The sequence below is a fragment of the Tachyglossus aculeatus genome, chromosome 9, assembly GCF_015852505.1.
Source record: "Tachyglossus aculeatus isolate mTacAcu1 chromosome 9, mTacAcu1.pri, whole genome shotgun sequence".
Taxonomy (NCBI): domain Eukaryota; kingdom Metazoa; phylum Chordata; class Mammalia; order Monotremata; family Tachyglossidae; genus Tachyglossus; species Tachyglossus aculeatus.
The window spans coordinates 47780412-47794871 of NC_052074.1; the positions used below are offsets into that span (position 1 = coordinate 47780412).

At 40.4% G+C, this 14460-nt stretch overlaps 1 long non-coding RNA gene across 1 annotated transcript; it reads left to right on the forward strand.

The window, feature by feature from the left end:
• Nucleotides 1-1521: 1521 nt before the first annotated feature.
• On the forward strand, nucleotides 1522-7048 carry LOC119932603. Its single transcript, XR_005452351.1, has 3 exons — nucleotides 1522-1631; nucleotides 5240-5297; nucleotides 6691-7048. It is a non-coding gene; the product is annotated as an uncharacterized LOC119932603 (long non-coding RNA).
• Nucleotides 7049-14460: the final 7412 nt, after the last annotated feature.

A 14460-nucleotide genomic window follows, 5' to 3' on the forward strand; every position in this document is an offset into this window, starting at 1 on the left:
TCGCCTGTCCCGCCATCGACCCCCGGCCCACGTCATCCCCCGGGCCTGGAATGCCCTCCCTCTGCCCCTCCGCCAAGCTAGCTCTCTTCCTCCCTTCAAGGCCCTGCTGAGAGCTCACCTCCTCCAAGAGGCCTTCCCAAACTGAGCCCCTTCCTTCCTCTCCCCCTCGTCCCCCTCTCCATCCCCCCTTCTTACCTCCTTCCCTTCCCCACAGCACCTGTATATATGTATATATGTTTGTACATATTTATTACTCTATTTATTTATTTATTTATTTTATTTGTACATATCTATTCTATTTGTTTTATTTTGTTAGTATGTTTGGTTTTGTTCTCTGTCTCCCCCATTTAGACTGTGAGCCCACTGTTGGGTAGGGACTGTCTCTATATGTTGCCAATTTGTGCTTCCCAAGCTCTTAGTACAGTGCTCTGCACATAGTAAGTGCTCAATAAATACAATTGATTGATTGATTGATTGCTTCCCCACTGACCTCCCTGTCTCCCTATCTCTCCCCGCTCCAGTCCATACTTCATTCTGCCGCCCAGATCATTTTTCTTAAAAATCATTCAATACATGTCTCTTCACTCCTCAAGAATCTCCAGTGGCTGCCCATCGATCCACCTCCACATCATACTGAAACTCCTTATAATTGGCTTTAAAGCACTCAATCAGCTTCCCCCCTTCTACCTTACCTTGCTGATTTCCTATTACAATCCAGTCTGCACATTTCAATCCTCTAATGCCACCTTACTCGCTAGTGCCTTGATCTTGCCTATCTCACCAGTGACCCTCTTTCAATCTCCTGCCTCTGTCCCGGAACTCCCTGCTCCTTTATATATGGGGCGGCGAGCCCCATGAACTCCCTAATGAGCTGCACCCATTCCTCCCTATTTGCTTGTACCCTCCATATCCCAGAGGGAAAATGACTGGCAGGAACGAGAGAGCACGAACGGTCCTGCACAAGTCAATTTCTCTGCATGGGTGCCAGGGGACCATGGCTCACCCACGAAAGAGATTCTTTCACCATCATCATGGAGCTCTTTCAGAAGCATTTGATTTCATCAGCATTTCGATGTGCTCCCTTTTTTCACCCCTCCACAGCACTTATGTACATAGCCACAATTTACTTATATTAATGTCTGACTCCCTCTCTAGACTGTAAGCTCATTGTTGGCGGGGAATGTTTCTACCAACTGTTGCATTGTACTCTCCTCAGCACTTAGTACAATGCTCTGAACACAATAATGCAATTGATTGATTGATTGATTGATCAGTAGACTGGGGCTCTGGCAACTACTGAAATTTGACCGCCCTTAATAATTAATCAAGATTCTAAGATTACTTCATAATGATACGGTTCACCACGTCAGAACGACTGGAACTTGACTGATCCTTTCTCTATCACCAATGGAGTAAACAGGGTTCTATTTATCCTACATTGTGATGCCTGAGATGCGGAGGAAATCTAGAAGCTGGTGGAAGTTGTTTCCTTCAGGAAACTCCTTTCAACAAACCGAGAATATCAGTTAAAGTTTTTGAATCACTCACGGAAGAGCTCCAGTATATTTATGGCTGTGAACTTGAGGTGGAGAAAAGCCCAGGAACAACATCAAGACTTACACAAGACGCTGGTAAGACCTTACAAAGCACTCGACATCGTCATTAAACCTAAGCTGTGGTAACTAGAAAAGTTTACCATGCATGATTTTTGGGAAATTCCCAAATCTTCCTCTTTGACTCCAGTTCAAGATACTACTAATATTTTCTGATCTGTGTATACAGTTTTATAAATTACATCTTTTTTCTGTTTTTTTAACCGAATGAGCATAGCTCTATCTCTTAGACGGTAAAAGCCTAATACTAAAATGTGAAAACAGAAGCAGTGTGGACTAGGGGAAGGAGCATAGGCCAGGACATCAGGACCAGTATATATGTATATACCTGTATATATGTATATATGTTTGTACATATTTATTACTCTATTTATTTATTTTACTTGTACATATCTATTCTATTTATTTTATTTTGTTAGTATGTTTAGTTTTATTCTCTGTCTCCCCCTTTTAGACTGTGAGCCCACTGTTGGGTAGGGACTGTCTCTATATGTTGCCAACTTGTACTTCCCAAGTGCTTAGTACAGTGCTCTGCACACAGTAAGCGCTCAATAAATACGATTGATTTATTGATTGATTATAATTCCAGCTCTGACACTCACATGCTGCGTGACCTTGGACAGGTTACTTAACTTCTCAGTACCTCGCTTTCCCAATCTGTAAAACGTACATTAAATACTCATTCAGCCTCCTCTTTAGACTAAGCCCCACTGGGACTGTATCTGAATGTTTGGCACACGGTAAGTGCTTAATAAAACCATATTTATTAATCTTTTGGAAAAGTTGGCTGAGATTTACTTTAAAGATCTATGGGAAAACTTCTTCCTAGGGGATTATATTTTTTAAACATAATATTTTGGTTTTAAAAACCATTTTGGGCTTACATCTACATAAAATAAACCTAATGTTATCACTTTACGTGCTGGTGGAGATTGATCCAGACAAGATGAACACTTTAGGACTACTGTACATTAATCTTGCCTCTGGGCCCTTCCTAGGAACCCCAGTGGCAGTCCATCTGTCCAATTAAGGCTTTTTTTTTTACACACACACCCACACACAAAAAAAATCACACACCCACAAAAAAATCCCTTTGTTTCTAAGTTAGCCTACTCACCTGACTGGAGATAACAATTGTGACCTGGCGTTGGAAAAGATGGTCTTCATAGAATCTATTTCTACCTCCAATATTAGAGTTGTGCTATAGAGGGAAAGCATGGGAGGGGAGGAGGAAGAGAGAGAAAAGACTGACCAGGGCCACCAGCACTTTCTATGCCAATAAAAAAGCACGCACCAAGATGTGATTTCACTGCAAAATTCCTTGCCTGCACTCTAACTCATCTAGTCTTTTGGGGTTTGGTTGTACTGAACTGTACCAAAAAACACTAGTAGCAAATCCCCCTATTACTAATCAGCCAGCAAGCGAATTTGTTAATGCCATTAAGACATAAGTACATTCGATTATTTTTTCAACCAGCCATTAAGTTGGCTCCATCACCTATCACCAGGGTATCGGTTTTCCTTGCAATTTTTCTTGAACCAAATTTCTTCTGAAAAAGTGCAACCACAACAAAAGATAAATTATTTTGGAAGAAAAAGCTGAATCAAATACACATATCAAGGCAAACCATCCACCATCTTGTTCTGTGCAAATGTCTCTGTTCTCTTATTCTCTTCCTTACAACAAAATCCATTTGAATTATCTTTCTTCTTTGTAAATTGTAATTTAAAAAGAATAAATTCATTACTAGACTCTAAAGAGAGACACTGGCAAGGCTTTGTCCCAAAAAACCTTGCCTAAAGCACTTTCTTAAACAGAAAAACAACTGATTTGTGGTTCTGAAAATTACAGAAATTCTCACAAATGGGAAAAATTATATGCTGTTTGAACTTTAAAAAAAAGAATTGACATTGTTTTGAAATTAAATATGCCCATCCAAGTGTCAGCATCTGGACAGCAATACTTTATATCCCCTATTGATTATGAGGGTTGAAGAAAACCCATTAGAATATGTTTGATGTTTATAATGTTTGTTGCTTATTGGAATGAATGGGAAAATTATTAAAATTCCTGGGGGAAAGCAGTTGAAGCCTAATTCTAATTCTTCATAAGGCTTGATCTGCATATTGAACTGCATTTCCTAAATGCTGTATTTATTTAACTTCATGCTTTCCTGAATTTTGATATCCACTTTGTTAGTACTTATCTTTTGATACCAAAATTCCATTGCAGATTAAGTAATGACACAAAATCAAACATTAACTGTGTTTACAGAATATAACCATGGCAGTTAAAATTAGTTCATTTGACTTTTTATGTTAAAATGGCCCTCCATTGAGCACTTCCAATTTTTTTTCCCCTAAAAGGCAATGTGTTTTTTTTTTCAAAATGCTTTCTTGTTTATTTTAGCTGACATCCTTTTTCTTGGTGAATTTAGATTCCACACTTGGCAGCTTTGGGCTATTTCCAAATTTACATAATACTACAAGGAAAATGATAAATGAAAAAACAGTTTCTAAATCAAAACCTTGTACAGGGTAAATTCTTCATATGCCTATGTGAGTTCAAAAAATAAAGGGGAAATTAAAACAAACCAGATTCATAAAATGGAATTCTTTCCGACATAAACAAGAAAATCAACACTATGAGAAACTGAACCGGAAAAACACATTGGAAACAAATGTATCAAATTTACACCACATTTAACTTGTAAGAGTATTCCCCAGAGACTGAAAATGAATCACTTCAAAGCAGTATCATTCACTTCTCCAATATGGTGGAGGAAACTATGCTAATATTTTCAGATAAGTCAAATGGGAATCAGAGAAAAGCCTTCTTGTGGCCAGCTTTAAAATATATATTTATATATATTATATGTTATATACTATATATATATCCACACATAACTAGACATTAATAAAAATATCAATTTCCCCATTCAGGAACATTATATATATATATATATACATATATATATATATACATATATATACATATACATATATATATAATCAAAAGTTACAATGAAACAGAGGCTGTCCAATAGAATATATCATCATCATCATCATCAATCGTGTTTATTGAGCGCTTACTGTGTGCAGAGCACTGTACTAAGCGCTTGGGAAGTACAAATTGGCAACATACAGAGACAGTCCCTACCCAACAGTGGGCTCACAGTCTAAAAGGGGGAGACAGAGAACAAAACCAAACATACTAACAAAATAAAATAAATATAAATAAATAAATAAATAAAAAAAAATATATATATATATGTATATGAGTCATCATCAGGAGATGCAAGTGTAAGTGAGAAAACCATGCAAAACTAACAATTCCTTTCCCCCTGCTCACACATAAGAATTATCCTTTTGGTTTATATCCACTTGTGAGGAGTGGTGGTGTTTTCAAGTCCTTGCCTCCCCATCTGACTAAAGCATTTTCTCAAACAGAGCCACCCCATATTCCTGATTGCTGCACACCAGGCCAATCTGTTCACCCTGTTTCCTCCCGGCAATCCGCAGCCATGCCACATTGTTTGAAGTTGTACTTTATGATGTCTTTAAATTGGTTCGTCAGTCACCTGCTTCAGTTCTCCATATCCTGCTGTCATTTATTCCCTGCACAGGTCCTTTCCTGAGAAGTTGTGTTGCTACAAGAATTTCTTCAGCGCTAGTGACCCCGGGGTTAGTAGACCTATACTAAAACTACAGTATAAAAAATATAAAAAATATGCTGCGCACGTTGCTAATAGGTGCTGGAATAGATTCAGTACAATCAGATCAGATTTTAGCTCCCGCCCCATGTGGGGCTCACAATGGATTCTGCATTTTCTGCAAGTGTGACTCGTAGGTGATACTCAAAAAACCAGATTTGAAACCTTAGGGTACGGATTCGGTGAATAACAATGTAATTGTGGTATTTGTTAAGATTTGTTAAGGTATTTGTTAAGAACATATCTATTCTATTTATTTTATTTTGTTAGTATGTTTGGTTTTGTTCTCTGTCTCCCCCTTTTAGACTGGGAGCCCACTGTTGGGTAGGGACTGTCTCTATATGTTGCCAACTTGTACTTCCCAAGCGCTTACTACAGTGCTCTGCACACAGTAAGCGCTCAATAAATACGATTGATTGATTGATTAAGAACTTATTATGTGCCAAGCACTGTACCAAATGCTAGGGCAGATACAAGATCATCAGGCCAGAGCCAATCCCATCCACTTAGGGTTCACAGTCCAAGAAGGAGGGATCCAATCCCTCAGATATACAGAAGCTTTGATGTTACAGCCAGTTTGAGAATCGGCAATTTAGCCTAGAGTTTGAGGAAATCTGATATTTTCTCAACAATCTAAATTCTGAAAAGACCTGGTTCATTCATTCATTCATTCATTTGTATTTATTGAGCGCTTACTGTGTGCAGAGCACTGTACTAAGCGCTTGGGAAGTACAAACCGTCAACATATAGAGACGGTCCCTACCCAACAGCGGGCTCACAGTCTAGAAGGGGGAGACAGACTAGGTTGAAACTTCTGAGCTTGTAAAATCTTGGCATGTAAGGAATCAGGTCTGGGAACTTCACTATTCTTCATGGCTCTGACTGAGAATGTCACATTAAAAATGAAGTGAAGGCTACTTGTTTAAATGTTGGAAGATTTATTATTTACTGTACGGTCTCATGCGCAAGGGTGGAAAGTGATTCAGAAGATCTCTGAAGGACTTTTTCAGGATGCCCTCTGCGTCTGTGATGCTGCTCAACAGAGCTAGGGGAGTACATAACACAATATAGATGCTACAGGAATGAAAAGGAGGCTTTAATTTAATGGTGGCCTTATACTAATCATATTATTATATAGAATAATCATTATTATATATTAATATTATGTATTAATATATTATTAATCATATTAATATATTAATTTAATCTGGCCTTATATTTCTTCATCCTTAACATACCACAATCAATTTTGCATATTTCTTAGCTTGATTTGCATATAGTGAGTTCAAAAATCACTCTTCTGTAATAATCATTACGAGGATCCCAGGCAGTGGTAACATGTTGAAGCATTTGTTTTGCTACAGGGATCTCCTTGGTACCTGAATTGTTCACATCAGACCGATCTTGATGCTGTTGGCTGAGATTACCCGCAGTTTTGATGGCTGGCCTAATGGAGAGTATCTTGGAGAGTTGCCTGCTCACACATTATTCTGACACTGAAAATTTCCACTTTAATATCGATCCCATGTAGCTCCATACCTTAACATTGTACTCACCATTTCATAACAGAATGGTGCTTGGTGACTCAATTAATCCAACATTTTCTACCATTCTCCTCTGTCTGTGCTACCTCCATGAGAGGAAGAGACATTGGCATGAGCCAAAAGCAAAGACTTACCCGCCTTCTGTGTTGCAGGTCTCTGTTTTGGTTTCCTTCAGTGTTGTGGTGCCACGTGCCCACCCTGGAAATCTTCCTCAGAGAAGCTCTCAATTAAGTCTGCGTCTTCTTCTGAAGATCCTCCTTCAACCTCTCTCAGTAATGGTACAAAGGGAAAAATGACCCAGCTCCCATGGTTATATATGTACATACCTGTATATATGTATATATGTTTGTACATATTCATTACTCTATTTATTTATTTATTTTACTTGTACATATCTATTCTATTTATTTTATTTTGTTAGTATGTTTGGTTTTGTGCTCTGTCTTCCCCTTTTAGACTGTGAGCCCACTGTTGGGTAGGGACTGTCTCTACATGTTGCCAATTTGTACTTCCCAAGTGCTTAGTACAGTGCTCTGCACGTGGTAAGCGCTCAATAAATACGATTGATGATGATGATGATGATGATGATGATGATGGTTCTACTTCTAGCTTTCTGCAAAGCCTGCAATGCTTTGGTTACTCCCACATACATCCTCCCCACCTCTCCCTGCCCCCGGCCCCCATCACAGCTAAGGGATTTGGAGTTTAACTATGTGGTGGCACAATGAGCAACATTAAAATGCGAGTTAGTGGTATTTACATATCATCAAATTATAGAATCACTGATAAAAATCCACAATGTTGCCCAGGAAAGATTTGCTTAAAATAGCACGTACAACTTCACGCAATAGCAGCTGAAGCCTATCTCTGAGCCAAACCTAGATCCTCACGTCCATTCCAGATCAAGGACTGGAGCTTCCCACCATGGAAGAGGAGCAGGGCAGCTGTGTCCGCTTAGTACTGTGCCTGGCACACAGTAAGTGCTTAACAAATACCACAATTATTATTATTTGGGGAGGGCGAAACCTGGGCAAGGCAGGATAAGTTCGGGTGTCTCATGGGGTGAGGGCTTGTGCCAGAAGTTCTCTTGGAGAGATTCAGTTTCACTTTCCAGTCCTGCCATTTACCCCCCATCTTCACAGCATGGTCCCCTTCCTCTCTTCCCTTTGTTCCACCTTTCCTCTCTTCCCTCAACCCGATCCCAGGGACTGGATAAACCTCTGCAGTTGTGCTGGAAACCTGGTTAATGGTCCGGCAGATATCTAGAGTGAGCAACTCTCACACGGTTCTTCCAACTATTAATGAGAGAATGCTGAGCTCAGTGGATCGATGGCCTGCCTTGAGAAATGCCATTTCCTAAGGTTCTCATGCCCTGCCATTTTTAAACTGGCGATGACCATATTCAGGGAAATCAAAATCTTAAAATATGTTTTCTCTATATTAGCATGCAATTGTTTTACAGGCAAAATTGGAACACTGCAAATATTTTCTACACTAGTGGGAGAGGTTTGTTCATTCATTCGTTCATTCAATCGTATTTATTGAGCGCTCACTGGGTGCAGAGCACTGTACTAAGCACTTGGGAAGATCAAGTTTGCAACATATAGAGACGGTCCCTACCCAACAGCGGGCTCACAGTCTAGAAGGGGGAGACAGACAACAAAACAAAACATATAAACCAAATAACATAAACAGAATAAATATGTACAAGTAAAATAAATAAATAAATAGAGAACTATGTACAAACATATATTCATATACATATATATACATATATACAGCACATATTCAACCCCGATTTCACAGAGAGACCAAAGAGGTTACGTGGCTGGACCAAGGTCACACAGCAGGTCAGTTGCAGAGCAGGGCAGACCTTTTAAATGTCATGACTCCCAGCCACATGCTCATTCCACTAAGCCATGATGCCGCCCAAACAATCACTTGTAATTCATTCATTCTATCGTAGTTATTGAATGCTTACTATGTGCAGAGCCATAAATGTTCATACAATTTATAGTAACACAGAACTATTGTTTCTCAGAGCAAAGGGCAGCAACTATTTTCAGACCACTCTTCTGTAGCTGGTTATTTGCATGACCTTAAATCACTCCCTCCATGTAAGCATTAAATGTGGTCCATATAGGCAACGTGTATATTCGAGTTACTGCGGCCAGTAATCGCTGGCAGTTTGATCTTAGTAGCAACAGCAGTAATCACATTTATTGAACACCCCTTGGGTGCAATGCACTGTACTAGATGTTTGGGAAGTACAATAGAAAGAAACGACACTTCTTCCTACTTATAAGGACCTTACCCTCTTAAGTACCTCCAACTTCTTCAACCTGCAGCCCATCCACCACATTTTGGTCTGCCCTAATAATGTTCCTGCAACGAAGTCTGCAGTTGACATTTTCTGAAGAGTCCAATTTCAATTTTTCTAAAAATGCTAGATCATTTACACGGTTTCAGATTAGCATTTGGGTATTATCATCATCATCATCAATCGTATTTATTGAGTGCTTACTGTGTGCAGAGCACTGTACTAAGCGCTTGGGAAGTACAAGTTGGTAACATATAGAGACAGTTCCTACCCAGCAGTGGGCTCACAGTCTAAAAGGGGGACACAGAGAACAAAACCAAACATACTAACAAAATAAAATAAATAGAATAGATATGTACAAGTAAAATAAATAAATAGAGTAATAAATATGTACAAAGTATTAGTATTAGTATTATTAGTATTAGTATAGTCTTCCAACTAATGTACTTATTTTGAACTAATAGGCATATTCTTCACTTCTTTTAGAACCCTGAATGTCCTCATTTCAATCTGGCTCTGAACCACTGTTTTATCCCAGATGAAGTTTGGTCTAAAGTAGCACTACTGCAATTCTTTTAACTCCAATTACGAAGACACTGCCTTTGTTTCGTTCACAGAATTTATCCTCACAAGGAGAATTGGACACTTTTTTTCCAACAAGCAATGAAATCTGAAATAGATTCCCCTGCCTTTTGCTTAGGGGAAACAAAACATAAAAATGGTGTGGTTTATTCTTCTTGGCTTAATGCTGAATCATATCTAGCATCATAACTCTAAGTGCCTCTGAGGCCAACAAATCAGATGAAAAGATAACATTTTCTTTTGTACCGAGGATAGGAACATCTTCCTCGGTTTCTGATCGTTCTTTTGCAATGAAAAGGGAAGAGAGTACTTCTAAGCCCTCTGTTTGAAATAGCCAGGTGCTCTACAACAAAGAAATGTGACATTTGTCCGCCCCTCAATTCATATATACTTGGGGTAAATCTCTTCACAGAGGTGATCCTAGAAGCACAAAGACTTCTTTATGATAGGAGCAGTCCAAATGGGAAGTGTCTCACTGCAATATATGCTGCTAGTAGTTACTTTTTCATGGCTGCAGCCACCCCAGGAAGACCCCCGAGACTATCTATAAATCACGGATAAGAGGCTTGGAATTATCTACAGAAAAACTATCTGCCAAAACTACACTCTTCCTGGGCCATTCTGTAAACATTAGGAAAACTTGCCTTCCTTTTACATGAAATGATTATTCAACTTCTTTGAAAGAAATGCATATTTACAAGTGTTTATTTTGGTGCCAGCTTCTTCACTCTCTACTTTATATATTTCGTGTCCTCTGCCTCAAATTTTACTTCATATTTTCTGCAATGACATAACCAAGACTGTATAAAGGACAAGCAGCTTCTCTTGAGTCCTTCAAAATTACCTCCGCATTTATACATCTTTTATATGGCATTTTCCGAGAAGTGACAGAACACTTCATTCTATAAGATATAAAGATACAATTTCTGCCCTCAGGGCTTAAGAGCTAAGTTAGACTGACAAATAAGTCAGATGGAAAATAAAACAGGCTATCTGAGGAGTTAAATCTCAGAAGGACAAAGATGGCTGTACTATTTGGAGAGGGAATATTTACTAAAAGTCAAGAAACAAGTTTTCAGGAAGGATATGATGCTAAGTCTCTGTCCTATAGTTAATATTGGGGGAGCCAGAGAAGTAAAGATACACAGGAAGAAGCCAGGCTATCAGGGCAAGGATCGGGAATAAAGTGAGGAAAAGATGTAATATAAAAAATTGGGTAAAACTTCATGACTGCCTGAAACAGAGAATGTTGGTCATATAATACTAATGATGATGATGATGATGATGATGGCATTTGTTAAGCACTTATTATGTGTGAAGTACTGTTCTAAGTGCTGGGGTAGATACATGATGATCAGGTTGTCCCACGTGGGGCTCACAGTCTTAATCCCCATTTTACAGATGAGGTAACTGAGGCACAGAGAAGTTCAGTGACTTGCCCAAAGTCACACAGATGACAAGTGGAGGAGTCATTCATTCATTCATTCAATCATATTTATTGAGCACTTACTGTGTGTAGAGCACTGTACTACGTGCTTGGGAAGTACAAGTTGGCAACATATAGAGACGGTCCCTACCCAAGCACGGGCTCATAGTCTAGAAGGGGGAGACAGACAACAAGACAAAATATAGTAACAAAATAAAATAAGTAGAATAGTAAATATGTACAAGTAAAATAAATACAGTAATAAAGCTGTACAAACATATATACAGGTGCTGTGGGGAGGGGAAGGAGGTAGGGCAGGGGGGATGCGGAGCGGGAGAGGAAGGAGGGGGCTCAGTCTGGGAAGGCTTCCTGGAGTAGGTGAGCTCTCAGTAGGGCTATGAAGGGAGGAAGAGAGCTAGCTTGGCGCATGTGCGGAGGGAGGGCATTCCAGGCCAGGGGGAATTGCTAACGTCTCTCGATGAAGTCATCGCCTGCTTATTTTACCGCCATCACATGCTAATTGTTAAATGCTGTCTGTGATGTCATCATCTGCTTATTTTTTTCCATCACATAGTAGTTGCTATCTGCGCTCTGTGATATCATCTGCCTATTTTATTATTGCCACAGCACGTTAATTGTTAACTACCCTCCGTGATGTCATCACCTACTTATATCATTGCTACTGTATTATTGCTACTGCATTTCAATTGTTAACCTCCCGCTGTGCTGTCATTTACCTTGCTGACCTCACCATGAACTATCAGTTCCCCTGCTCCCAACTACCATTCCCATTCCAAGCTAGCTCTCTTCCTCCCTTCAAGGCCCTACTGAGAGCTCCCCTCCTCCAGGAGGCCTTCCCACACTGAACCCCTTCCTTCCTCTCCCCCTCGTCCCCCTCTCCATCCCCCCATCTTACCTCCTTCCCTTCCCCACAGCACCTGTATATATGTATATATGTTTGTATATATTTATTACTCTATTTATTTATCTTGTACATATCTATTCTATTTATTTTATTTTGTTAGTATGTTTGGTTTTGTTCTCTGTCTCCCCCTTCTAGACTGTGAGCCCACTGTTGGGTAGGGACTGTCTCTATATGTTGCCAACTTGGATTTCCCAAGCACTTGGTACAGTGCTCTGCACACAGTAAGTGCTCAATAAATACGATTGATTGATTGACTGATTGATTCCTCACCTTCCCCTTCCCCTCTCCCACCCAGCTCTTTCCCTCCCTTCCCCCCCCCCCCACCACTCCTTCCCATCACCTCCTACCCAGGCTGCCTCTGTACCAACGCCAACCCTCAGCTCCTCCCTCCCAGCCCTCTCCCTCCCCACCTCCCCGCTCCCACCCCATCCCAGTTCTCCTTTCTCATCGCCACACTTCTTCCCACTCTTCCCGCCCAGGCCCTCACCAATTCATCCCAATCCAAACCCTCCCCACCCCTCACACCCTTCCCCCTCCATCCTCTCCCTCTGCAGCCGCTGCCAAGTGTGGCCTCTGGAACCCCTGCTCCATTATAGGTAACCAATCAATCAATCGTATTTATTGAGCGCTTACTGTGTGCAGAGCACTGTACTAAGCGCTTAGGAAGTACAAGTTGGCAACATATAGAGACAGTCCCTACCCAACAGTGGGCTCACAGGTAAGCTCCCTTTCATCCCGGACCTATTCCTTTCCAGCTCTCTCCTCCTCCTCGTCCTAACTGAAACATGGCTGTCTCCGGATGACACGGTCTCTTCTGCTGCTCTCTCCAGTGGAGGCCTCTTCTTCTCCCACTCCCCCAAACTCACCGGAAAAGGAGAAGGTGTCTTAGAGCCCGTGACCTCTGACTCCCAAGCCCATGCTCTTTCCACTGAGCCAAGAAATGGTAAAAAGGTACAGTAATATAGTTCACAACTCTGAAAAGGGATGAAAAGCTTTAGGAAGAAGTCGCAGAATTGCAGCTTGAGGAAACAGTGGGGGATGCTTATTATAATACACATGGAAAATAGGATCTATGGCACAATAAAAATCACACATGGAAAGCTTGTGAGTACTAAGGACTTAGTACAGTGCTTTGTACACAAGAAGTGCTCAAAAAATATGATTGAATGGAAGACTGAATACAAAAGTTTGATTCATCAATAGAGATACTTCACTGGGAAGTAGCAAACTAGAAAAAATGAAGCGAAGACGTGAGCCCGCTCTTGGGTAGGGACCGTCTCTGTATTCATTCATTCAATCATATTTATTGAGCACTTACTGTGTGCAGAGCACTGTACTAAGCGCTTGGGAAGTACAAGTTGGCAACATATAGAGATGGTCCCTACCCAACAGTGGGCTCACAGGCTAGAAGGGGGAGACAGACAACAAAACAAAACATATCAACAAAATAAATAGAATAGTAAATATGTACAAGTAAAATAAATAGAGTAATAAAGCTGTACAAACATATATACAGGTGCTGTGGGGAGGGGAAGGACATAGGGTGTGGGGATGGGGAGGAGGAGGAGAGGGAGAAGAAGGAAGGGGCTCAGTCAGCTCTATATGTTGCCAACTTGTACTTCCCAAGCGCTTAGTACAGTGCTCTGCACACAGTAAGTGCTCAATAAATACGATTGAATGAATGAATGAAAGAGTGTGTACTCAAAAGGAGAGAATGTGTGTATTCAGGGATGATGCATCCCAGAAGGCTTAGTAAAACGATACCGGGATGGATGATGCTGTTAGGATTAGGATGGTGTGAAACTGGAGCTATACCACAGGCTTTATAATCCCTAGGCATAATCTTAGTTCCAATGGATCTGGGAATTCTGGGCAGGGAATAGGTGCCCTGGCAGCTCAAGACCCTTGTGTCTGGGGCAGAGGACTTTTTCTTGACAGCCTGAGGTGGCAGCTTTGAAGAGCCACCAAACTTCTTGGCCAACTGTAGCTTTTCTTCCCATGAAAAGTCTCCCCCTTTTAGACTGTAAGCCCACTGTTGGGTAGGGACTGTCTCTATATGTTGCCAATTTGTACTTCCCAAGCGCTTAGTACAGTGCTCTGCACATAGTAAGCGCTCAATAAATACGATTGATGATGATGATGAAAATTGTGATAGGATAAATTTCAGTGAAATTTTCCCTCCAAGTAAATCTTTCCCATAAATCTAAAATTTGACATTTGTGGGCAATTGGACTGTCTCCTCTTCTCATGTACTGAAATGTGCATTAGCTTTAGGTTTTTCCAGGTGCTAATTTTTTAGATTATAAAGGGCTATTTGGCTTGGTTCCTCACTAACTT